We start from the raw sequence: 12,079 nt of genomic DNA, 5'->3' as shown, positions 1-12,079 counted from the left end.
ATTGCTTTGGATGTGTGACCCCGTGCGCACGGAGGAGAGGGGCACAACTCTCACTCTGCAGCAATAAATTGCCAATTTAATTATCTAGTGATGTCCTGCAAACTGTGAGTTATTTGATATTTTCTGCAAGAAAACATCCCCAAATTGTCAGCAGTCTCCCCTGCCTCCTAATTATTGTGTCACTAACTGTGTTGGTTCCACTTTTTTTCCTACAAAATGGGTGCCTCAGCATGGGCTGATCATAGTTATCACTTTTTAATGGTCAAATCTGATGGTTTACAGAGAATTTCCCCAGCGCTGCCAGCCATCTGGGCCTCATGCATCGGTGCCAGACAAATGTGAGTTGAGGAATCCTGTCCCAGCTATTTGTCAACACCTCAGAGAAGAAAATGTCAGGAGCGCATGACAGTGGTCAAACTAGTTACGAATTTGAATTTAGCTGTTCTCCTTCTAAGGATTTTAACTATATGATGTTAACCATCTATTCTCTTTAAATTTCATATTAACAAGACTAGATAGTTTAATTTTTCTCCCATAATTCTTGCTCTACCAACCATGGGTAGGTTAACACCAAAGGAACCTGAGATTGAGTCTACAACAATCCTAGCTAATAAAAAGGTAATATGCAAATTGACCATCACTCCAACGCACAAGATGGCCGCCCTATGTGGACACAAGATGGCTGCCACAAGATGGCCTGCAGGGGAGGGCAGTTGTGAGCGACCAGACTGGCAAGGGAAGGCAGTTAGGGGTGACTGGGCCAGCAGGGGAGGGCAGTTAGGGACAATTGGGCCGGCAGGGGGGCAGTTAGGCGTCGATCAGGCTGGCAGGGGAGTGGTTAGGGGGTGATCAGGCTGGCAGGCAGAAGCAGTTAGGGGCAGTCAGGCAGGCTGGCAGGCGAATGGTTGGAAGCCAGCAGTCCTGGATTGTGAGAGGGATGTCCGACTGCCCACCAGGATCGGGCCTAAACGGGCAGTCGGACATCCCTCAAGGGGTCCCAGATAGGAGAGGGTACAGGCTGGGCTGAGGGACAACCCCCCCCCCCCGCCCCATGCACGAATTTCATGCACCAGGCCTCTAGTAATTACATAAACAATAATAGCTAACAGTTAACAAATGCTCCTACATACTAAGCCCTGTTCTGAGTGCTTTGTGTGTATTGACTCATTAAATCCAACAAAAACTCTGTGAGACAGTTGGTGTTATTATTCCCACTTTACAGATGAGACATGGAGGCACTTTATGAAGGTTACATAGCCAGGCAGTCTGCCTTGAACCCACACCCTTAAGACCACTTGCCCCCTCCAACAGAAGTAGCAGCATTTCATGATCATCAAAAACTATTTATTGAATACGTACGGCAGGCATGCGAACTGCTTCACCGTCATCCTCACACACCCCAGGAGGAAGTGTGATTAGTCCCATTTTACGGAAGAGAACACTGAGTGACATGACTGTTGAGTGCCAGGGCAGGGACGATGGGTCTGTCAGACTCTGCCACTGTGGAAGGTGCCTGTAAGGAAAGGATCCTGATCCTGTCAGAGCAGCAGGCCCTAAACAAAGTCGTCAGCGGGGAAACTTAAAGTGCCCTGGAAGGCCCACTGGGGAAATGGCAGATTCTAGGGCGGGGGCAGCTGAGGTTGAACATACAAGGTGAGCGTGGGGCATTTCATGGTGACAGTAAAGTGGTGCCCCAACAAAGCAAAACACAAACAGGATGGACACGTCGAACGGAAACGGGCGCTCCCCGAAAGAGCTCCCAGTGTCCAAACTGGAACCATCAGAGCAACCAAACGAATAATCGTGTGCGATTATAACTCGAAGAAGAAATAAAGAGCCACGAGTCCATATTGGTATAAATAAATGTTTGAATACATAGATAAATAAGCAGAAGAACAAACTGTGCTTACAGAAGGGTTCCAGATTGTCAATGTAGAAGGAACGAGGTAAGCAGACAATCATTCCAGCCCCACAGTAATAACTGCTGCAAGCGAGATCCACTGAGGAATGCGAAAAGTAGTGGGTGAAACGTTAAGGAGAAGCAGGATCTTAGTATTGCCTCAAAGCATCTACCCCAAAATATTAATTAATTACACTGGTGGTTTTAACATATACCCCCAAATTCTTTGATGCTCCTTCCTCCAGAGAAGGAGCTTAATCCCTTATCCTCTGAGTGTGGGCTGAACACAGTGACTTGCTGGTAACAAACAGAGTATGGAAAAAGAAAGTGAGCGCCCGGCCAGTGTGGCTCAGTGGTTGAGCGTTGACCTATGAACCAGGATGTCACAGTTCAGTTCTGATCGGGGCACACACCCGAGTTGTGGGCTCGATCCCCAGTCGGGGGGGGGGGGGGGGGGGCGTGTGGGAGGCGGCCTATCCGTGATTCTCTCTCATCATTAATGTTTCTATGTCTCTCTCCCTCTCCCTTCCTCTTTGAAATCAATTAAAAATATTTTTTTTTTAGAAAAAGAAGAAGAAAGGAAAGGTAGCAACTCTACAGTGGCGAAACCTGGCAGATACCACCTCAACCAAGTGGTTAAGGTTAACATCATTTGGAAAGTCATGCTCATATGTGAACCCCTGATACGATGCCATGAGAAAGGCACTTCCCCTCTAGGGTATTTTCCCCCAAACCCCAGACCAGCCATGAGAAAACATCAGGCCCAAACCCAGCTTGAGGGGCATTCTACAAAATACATGACCAATGCTCTTCACAAGTGTCAAGGTCAGGAAAGAAGGCAAGCCTGAGAAACTGGCACAGATCGGAGAAGACGATGGAGACATGACACGTAAGGCCCACGTGGAGTCCTGGCCTGGATTCTAGAACAGAAAAAGGACATCGGTCGGGAAATCTGAAGGAAGTCCGAAGTTGAGTTAATAGCCTCGTGTCCATGTTGGTTTCTCAGTTTGGATAACTGGGCCATGGCATGGTATTCCCAGTAGGGGCAGCTGGAGGAAGGGTCTGAGGGAACGCTAGCGATGGCTTTGAGGAGGGGATGGTAAGAAGTTGAGGGGCTGGGCAGGAGGCTGTGGTTAATAACTCCAATGCGTGGACTGCTTTGTACCCAGTGCTCCTGTGTGCTCTCACCAAAACTCGTCTTATGTTTGATGGTTTTTCTCTACTAGTTTTTGAAAGCCTGGAAGGGGATTTGGGAAAATAGGTAGCCGGATTTGGGAGTGGCAGAGTGGGCATGGAGACACCTCCAGTGGACGGAGAAACTGAGAGAATCAGAATACAACAATAATATATCATTGTTGGCTCATTAACTGTAACAAGCATACCATGCTAGTCAGGAAGCTGAGTGGGAAGTATATGGAAACTCTCTGTGCTACTTTCTTTTTTTTCTTTTTCTTTTTTTAAATATATTTTATTGATTTTTTACAGAGAGGAAGGAAGAGGGACAGAGAGTTAGAAACATCGATGAGAGAGAAACATCGATCAGCTGCCTCCTGCACACCCCCCACTGGGGATGTGCCCGCAACCAAGGTACATGCCCTTGACTGGAATCGAACCCGGGACCCTTCAGTCCGCAGACCGACGCTCTATCCACTGAGCCAAACCGGTTTCGGCTCTGTGCTACTTTCTCAACTTTTCTGTAAAATTAAAACTATTCTTAAAAAAATAAAGTCTATTTAAAATTTGAAATAAACCATCGCCCCACCCAGGCTCCCGAAGTAAGCCGAGCACAGAGACTTACCAAAGGTCCGGCAGAGCCACCCTGGTTTGGCTCCCAGGGACTTGGGAGGCTGCCCAGTGGGACAAGTGGCAGAAGCAGGGAGATGATGGCAGGGCCCGGAGGAGAGGGCACAATTAGCCACCAGAACACAGGAAAAGGAGGGAGGTGGGGGAGCAAACGGAGGCCAGCACGGCAGGCCGTTTGTTTTACTTGGCTGCCTGCCCCACCTCCATCCCTCCCACCTGCTCCTCTTCCTCCTGCGCCTCTTGCCTTCTAACAGACCAGATGCTGGGTATCCTGTCTGTCCACGGATTCCTTCTCCACTCTTTTCCACCCAGCCCTGGGCCCCAGGGGACTTCCCGCCGTTGGCTTCCCTGGGACCGGCCAGTGGGAGGCATGCACAGTGCTCCGAGAAGGGAGGCGAGCGGGGCTGGCATCCTTCGGCTCCTTGCCCGCCTGTGTGCCTCACCTGGCCGGGTCCCTCTCGCCGAGGCCACAGGTCCCCTCACTGGGTGCTGGTGACTGCCCCTCTGCCTGGCCCGTCAGGCCCAGGCGTGGGTGGTGGTTCCACAGTGGGTAATTCTTGGGTGCTACGCCATTCCTTGTCGGCTTCCCTGAAGTCTGCCCAGGTCTTGGTAAACCCTCCCTTATTCAACTCCTCTCCATGACCCGCTGGAATGCGCCATCTCTTTCCTGCGGGGACCACAACTGACAGAAAAAGTGACTCATTGTGTTTATCGTCTATGGCTTGTCTTTCCTTTCAGAACATCAACTCCATGAGGCAGAGATTGTGTATGCTTCCGTCACTGCCGTGGCACTCGGTACCTATGTGCTGAGTAGAGGAGTGAATGCGCATTTGATCCGGACTCTCTCGTGGGGTGCATGTGGCTGAGGCTGCAGGGCCGTCTAAGCCAGTGGTCGGCAAACTCATCAGTCAACAGAGCCAAATATCAACAGTACAACGACTGAAATTTCTTTTGAGAGTCAATTTTTTTAAACTTAAACTTCTTCTAACGCCACTTCTTCAAAATAGACTCGCCCAGGCCGTGGTATTTTGTGGAAGAGCCATACTCAAGGGGCCAAAGAGCCGCATGTGGCTCGCGAGCCGCGGTTTGCCGACCACTGGTCTAAGAGATTCCCGAGTGCCAGGCGCATTCTCGAGTTACTGAAGCCCACTCTGCCCCAGTAAGAGCAACTCCATGGCCCCGGCTGCTTCCCTTGTCCTGGGGAATTAATTGCACGGCGGGGCTTTCTGGCATTCTCTCTCTCTTGCACACAAACTTGGCCATGTGTGCCTTGCTTTTATACATGTACATGTTCGTGTCCCTGCAAACTTTCTGTCTCTGGGATCAGAGAGTTACAGTGTTCCCACCAGGCCCTTACAAACCTGCCGTTTACAAAAGAGCTCTGGCCCTGGGCCGGGGAGCCTCCAGCTGCGGGCTGACCCTGCCTGCAAAGTCAACTTGCAAGATGCGCCAACGTCCTAATCCTCTTCCAAACCACGCTAAGTAGGTTTTATCCGGTGACCTGTAAAACCAAATTAGTAAAGGGACACTTCATTCCAGCTCGCTGGAGAGCTTCTAAAACCTCCGAGAAAGCCAACACAGCACATTTCTGTGCTGGGGGGCTGAGAAACACATCCCATTCTCCAAAGCAAAATGTCCTTACTTTGTCCTGGCTTGTCTCACATCATTCGGCACACGGGAGGTATTTCCCGAGGCCTTCACCGGGATCCCCAGCGAAGGTGGGATGCAGTTCTTGAGAGGGAGAAAAATACGGTGGCCAGGGAGGTCAAGTGATTTTCCCCAGGTCCTGCCAAGTCCAGTCCCAGCTCTGGTCTCCTGACTCCAGCACCGGGAACATTTGCTCTGTTATTATTACCCCAGGAGCTGGCTGATTGCACAATATCAGGAAATAGTCCATATGAAATCCTGGCCCACAGAGCGTACATGTTCTGCTTTTTATTCTGCAGCTTTTTAATAAAGTGTGTTTTCCTTTCCCATAATGTCATCTGGAAGCAATTCCTCCCAACAGCTGGATTTGCTTTCACAATTGGTAAACACGTAAAAGGGAAGGCAGGGAAGATGCCGAGTGTCACCAGAGAGCCTCTTCCCCACCCGCTTGGCTCACGTTCTGAGGCTGATCTGGGGTCTCTGCACAAGCCTCATCAAAACCGAGAATGTCTTCAAACAAGCGGCCCACACGGCCATCCCTCCTCCAGAGGGTCAGCGTGTTCTCTGGGGGAGAAATTTTCCGAGTGCTTCGCAGATAAGATTGATCAGATGCAGACCAGACTGCCAGCTGCCAAGCTCTCCGGGCCGCATGTGGAGGCCAGCCAGCGCGCCTCCCCGCTTCCCACCGCCCGGTGCGGGCCGGGCTCCTGCGGGTCCCCCGGGGAGCCGCTCTGAGAGCAAAGCCTGCCCCGCCCGTGTCGCTGCCACCGACGCCAATAGAGAGACAAGAGCCCGAGGAGCACTCGCTGGGTCACCAACGGGGATGAAGGTCCCCCGGGCGTGCTCCTCGGGCGGTTCTCACACAGACCCGACGGAAAAGCCCCCGCTCGGAAGGGCGGGCCCAGGCCCAGCGCACAGCTGTCTCTGGGTGTTGGCTCACACCCGCTCCGCTCTGTCCACCAACACGCTGAGCTCTGGGCCAAGAGGCCCAGGGCCCAGTTTCAGCTGGAATCGGTACGAGGGGACAACGCTCAGGCTGCAGGCACTCCCCGCTCCCACGTGAAAAATGCTGTTCTTTCCGTCCAAGTTTCAAATTTGGGGGAAATCGGCGGCTGAACGCTCAGAGGGAGCACAAGAGCGTGCCAGCGGCCAGGCAGCCCTCGGAAGAGGCAGGAGAGGGCCCGTGTCACCGGCCCAGCGGGGTGGAGGGCCTCGGCAGGTGCTGGCCAGGTTAGGGGGGAGGCAGAGGCTGGGCAGGGCTCCCTTCCAAGCAGAGTCTCCAGGTAGCCAGGGCCGCACTCCGCACGAAGGGGCGTCCCCGTGCTGTGGGCCTCTGACTGCCGAGTTCTCCCAGCAGAAGCGGGCGGGCGGCCCTCCCTCTGCACAGACCGCAGGGCCTGCCAGGGCCGTGCTCTCCAGGCGAGGAGCGGCGGCCCAGCTCCTCAGCACAAGCCACAGAGGAGCCGCTTGGCTGAGGCCAAGGGTGTGCGGAGTGCTCTCCCTCTCGGTTCTGCTTCCACCCTGGGACTCTGCTCTCGCCCTCCTCCAGGTGCAAAAAGTATCTTGTGCGGAGTCAGGGGTCAGAAACTGCATCGTTTTATCACAGAAACTCACAGGGAGGAACCAAACCCACCTGTTTCCCCACCTTGATGGTGACTGAATTCTGTACTGAGGTAGCGAGGTTCTTTTTTTTTTTTTTTTTTATCCTCACTCGAGGACATGTTCATTGATTTTAGAGAGAGGAAGAGAGAGAGAGAGAGAGAAAGAGAGAGAGAGAGAGAGAAACATCAATGCCAGAGATGCTCCAACCAACTGAGCCACACTGGCCCGTACAGAAGCTCTTTTTCTAAAATATATTTTTATTGATTTCAGAGAGGAAGGGAGAGGGAGAGAGAGAGAAACATCAATGATGAGAGAGAATCATTGATCAGCTGCCTCCTGCACGTCCCCTACTGGGGATTGAGCCCGCAACCCGGCCATGTGCCCTGACTGGAAATCAACCGTGACTTTCTGGTTCATGGTTCGATGCTCAACCACTGAGCCACACCAGCCGGGCTGTACAGAGGTTCTTAATCCTGATGTTTAGACATGGGAGTCAGCTCTCCAGTACAATAAGGAAGTGATGAGAGAGGGAGGGGCAGAGATAGCTCCTATAAGCTTTGACCAGGGGTTGCAGTACCACCCTCAGCTCCTCTGCCCGACAAGAAGGGGGAAGGAGCCTCTGGGCCAGAGCAGATGCAGCCATCCTCTGCCCGTGCTCCCTGGCTGGCAGGGCTGTGGTTTCCTCCTGTGCGCGCCACCCACGTGGCTGCATGAGCAGTTCAGGGGCCTGTGTGACACAGACCGTATGCCACTGAGTAACTCCCAAGCAGAGTTCCTGTTATTACAGCTTCCGGTTGCTCTTGCTGCCCTCACCCCCCAACATGCTACCCTGCCCCGTTGGCGTGCTGGCTGTCACGCTGTCCGGACTCTCACAGGCTTGCTCCAGGAATAATGCTATGCCAGGCACCGTGCGAGGCTCGGGGCGGGGTCAAGACTGTCTTCAGGGTCCACGGAGGAGGCCTCTCGTCAGAAAAGGCAGGGCAGGCCAGACACTTACTCTCTGCGTGGGGCTGGCCCTCGGCCCTCCCATTCTAGGTCAGTGTACAGTCTTGAGCCTGAGCCTTCACTAATCTTGAGAAGGAGGATTCTTTGCTGTTTTCTTATCACCTCTTTGTGGCTGAAACAAAGGCTTTTCCAGAAAACCATTCCCCGCCCCCACCCCCTCTGCTTTGAATTATGCTGGGTAGCCCAGTTGGGTAGCTCAGATGGTTAGAGCATCGTCCCAGTACACCAAGGTTGCAGGTTCGATCCCCAGTCAGCGCATATACAAGAAACAATCAATGAATGCATAGTACGTGGAACAAAAATCAATGTTTCTCTCTCAAATCAATAAATTAAAAGTAAAATAAAAAAGAAAGAAATACACTGGTTATTCTAGTTTCCTGTAAGTCCTTGAGTAAAAGGTAAGTGCCTTTTACTGGTGCTGGGCTGGGCCCCCCAGCTCCCTGCCCGCTGGAGTGGAAAAAGGCTGTTGCTGAACAGCCTGCCTGAGCTATTGCCAGCCCACGTTATAAGAAAGACCACTCTCACAGAAACAAGAAATCAATTTTTAAAATCCTAACTATACTTTATCAAGCTCAATATTTGATACCTTTCTACAGCATTTTAAATAGCTTCTCTTGTTTCCTTCCTAATGGTTTCCATCTTTGTCTCAATTATGAGTTAATGAGAACTACAAGGCTGACCAATGGCATATAAAGTTCTGTTTTTTAAATTTCTGCTCATTTTCAGTGACCAATTAGAGCACCAGCAATGAAGGAACTGAGCTGGAGTTCTGCTGGTGTGACGTGGTGTGATAGTTCAGACGTGCCACTTGTCCGTGGGTACGTGGAAATCCAAATTCCGTCTACAAAAGGCGATCGGAGGAGGTCAATGTAAAGAATTTGAAAGTGGATTGCTGAAAAGCCAAATATACAAAATTGAAAATGTCTCCCAGCCTCAACTAGAATGTAAGTGCCTTGCAGGCAGGAATGTTACCCATTTGTACGTAGCTGCACCCCAGGGCCTAGAACAGGGTCGGGCACACGGCAGGTGCTTAATACACGAGCTGCCTGTGCTTTGGGGCTCTTGCTGCAACTCCTCACATTCCACCATGTATTACCATTACTGCATTTTACTTCGAGATTGGAAGTTTCTTGAAAGCAGAAGTAAATTTTTGTCTCTGATGACACCTACATCATCGTGATTGGGATTCAATACGTATACTAGTATATTGAGCATATTGAACTAACCAGGGATTCAATAGTTTTAAAACAAAATCCCACAGAGCTCCTGGGAAAAACCATGGCCCATTGCCGGAAACAAATCAGTTTCACTAAAAGAGAGATGTGGACAGGAAGCCAGGAAGGCTGGTCAACAACCTTAATTGCTCTAACCACTCACCCTTTAGTTGAGACATTGTTAGCTGAAGCAGCCTCCACCTTTGTTTTTCCCATGTAAATTTCTGTTTATCCTGACTAAGATGTTTTCCCCAAAGCCTCAATAAAAGGGATGGCAGGGCCAGAGCAGGGGGTAGTTCTCCCACCAGAGTTGGACTACCGCCTGGCCCCCCATTTCGCCAAATTGAATTTCTTCAAGTCTCCTTTCATTTGTGTGCGGCCCTTCTCCAGAACTCGAACCCTGAACCGGAACCCTGGACCACGCGGGACGTGGAAAGGGATTCCTACAGCCCATGCTATGGAAAGGGACAAGCCCTGGAGCCCCCAGAAGTTTCTGAAGTCCCGTGTGGCAGAGAAGTAGATTTCCTGCCCCAGAAATCTGGCGAAAGAATCCATTTGAGGATTTCAGTCTCAGGAGAAAAAAAAAAGACACAAGGAAGGAGGCAGAGAAGGGGAGGCCTAGAGATGAAGGGTATGTGGATGCCACTTAAGGACCAGGTGCCCGCCGGGGGTGTGCTTCCGTTTAACCACGGTCCCTGGGAGACTTGTTTGGGAAAGATCAGAAGCTCTGACGATCATTACTGAAGAGGATTCAGAGAAATTATCGCCTACTCCGGGTTGAAGAGAGAACAAGTCCCGGTCTCCTTTTGGTGCCAACCTCCACTGAAATGTGCTGTTGTCAAATCAAAAAGGGGACAGAGCTGGAATGTCACAACTCTGATGCAAGTGAAATAAAAGGAAACCTGTATCATCTTAATCAAAGCATGTGCCACCTGAGTCGGCGCCCTGTCTCGGCCCTTGGCCTTGGTGGCTCTCGGGAGCGGGAGGTTAAGGGTTTGTTAAAGAAGACGGGTTTTGATTAAGTGTCGCATTTAGTGCGGTGTGACATGCTCTTTGTCATTGCAAGGGAAGATTGGGGACCAGGGGGAGCGTTAGAGCCAGTTCCCAACATAAATTAGGAGTCTTGGGGAATGAGTGCTTTGCCGTCAGCCTTGATCTTGCCAGCGCCCGAGGAATGCGTGTATGTGAGAGTGTGCACACGTGTACTGGTATGTGTGCGCGTATTTGGAGAGATGGCAGAAGAGTCAGTTTCCAGGTGCCTGCGCTAATGGGCTGGTTACCCCTCTTCGAGTTTGGCTAGCAATTGTAACACAAGGCTCTAGTTCTAAATTTGTCCCCGTTCTTGATGCGCCGGGCCAAGGTCTCCGCGCCTTTTACTCCTTTGGAATTTCAGTGTTGCTTAGGGAAATCTCAAAGCATCCATTCCTCCCTCTTGGGGACCACAGCGTGAGTTTGAAGGTGCGGAAGCAGGAGGAGCTTCGTGCCATTTCTAAGCAGAGGCCGTGGTAACGCCGCCCCTGGCATCCCCCGGAGAAGGGAGAAGGGGCAGGGCTGCAGCCGCCTCCCCCCAGATCTCAGATGGGCAGCCCGCCCTCAGGTTCTGACCCTGCAGGCTCTGACCCTGGCTGAGCTCGGCGCTGAGAGCGCAGAGGCGACCGGCACAGCGAAGCCCGACTCCCTGGAGTGCTCACCAGGAAAGGGAGACGGGGCGGGGATCGAGGGAAACCTCTGGAAGGGACCACTCCCACCCCATCTCCAGGTTAATCTTCCTAAAATGTTCCTGGCATCAAGAGGCCCCTCCCTGCTCAAAGCCCTTCCGTAACCCAGTCCTTCACTCCCATTGTCTGCGAAAGAAGATCCACACCCTTTACGCTGGCATTGCTGCCACAGGTTCTAGGCACCGCCAGATCCACCTCCTCACGCTTCCCACGTGACTTCCTGGCTCCTATCGTCCAGCGTGTGCTCCTGTCGCGCCCCTCGCCCGTTGCCTTCCCTGTGTCTCTCTCATGGAAAGGCTACCCATCTTCCAAGGGCTGGCTCCAGCCAAAGGACTCACCGGCCTCAGGATAACTTTTTTAAAAAAATCCAAATATAGGAAAGGAGAGCCTGCTAAGTGCCCAGAATAGCTCTAGGCACCTGGGGGAGGTCAGAGAACAAAACAGAAAGATGACTGCCTTCAAGGAGCTTGTACTATAGTAGTGTGTGTGTGTGTGTGTGTGTGTGTGTGTGTGTGTGTGTGTGTGTGCAGTAAACACTAAAGATAAGGAATAAATAGTACTACTTAGTAGCTGACCTCAGAGAGAGAGAGAGAGAGAGAGAGAGAGAGAGAGAGAGCAGGGAAGGGGAAAAGACAAGCTCCAGAGTTTGGGGACAGGGACCAGCAGTGTCACAGGGCGGTCAGGGCAGGGGTCCTGGAGGTGCTGGAAGAGTGGAGGGAGGCGAGGAAGCTAGCTGGGCAGACGCCTGGGGGAAGGGCGCTTTAGGCAAAGGCAGCATCTAGGCTAGTGATGGGCAACCTTTTGAGCGTGGTGTGTCAAACTTCGCCAAAAAACTGAGCATAACTCGGGTAGTGTGTCACTTTGAGGAAAAAACTAACTCCAAGACTCTAGTCGCAAATATTTCATCCTCGGCATGCGGCCACGTGTCATCAGAAATGGCTACACGTGTCAGTGCTGACACGCGTGTCATAGGTTCGCCATCACTGACCTAGGCAAAGGCCTCCCGGCGGAGCTGCCAGTGCTCAGGGGGAATGGAGTGCCCCTCCACACGCCTCACTTTCCCAGGTGGCTCTGCACACAGCATAGCTCGGGAAGAGTGTCTGTGGACAAAGAAGACGTTAGAAAAATGCCTAATGTGGAATAATGAGCAGAAGGGCCTCCGCTGTCCGTTGCAGCCGGTTCTGCGTGAA

This window comes from Cnephaeus nilssonii, assembly GCF_951640355.1.
Source record: "Cnephaeus nilssonii genome assembly, chromosome: 10".
NCBI lineage: Eukaryota > Metazoa > Chordata > Mammalia > Chiroptera > Vespertilionidae > Cnephaeus > Cnephaeus nilssonii.
The sequence above is the reverse complement of the archived record's forward strand: the minus strand, read 5'-3'. Positions refer to the sequence as shown.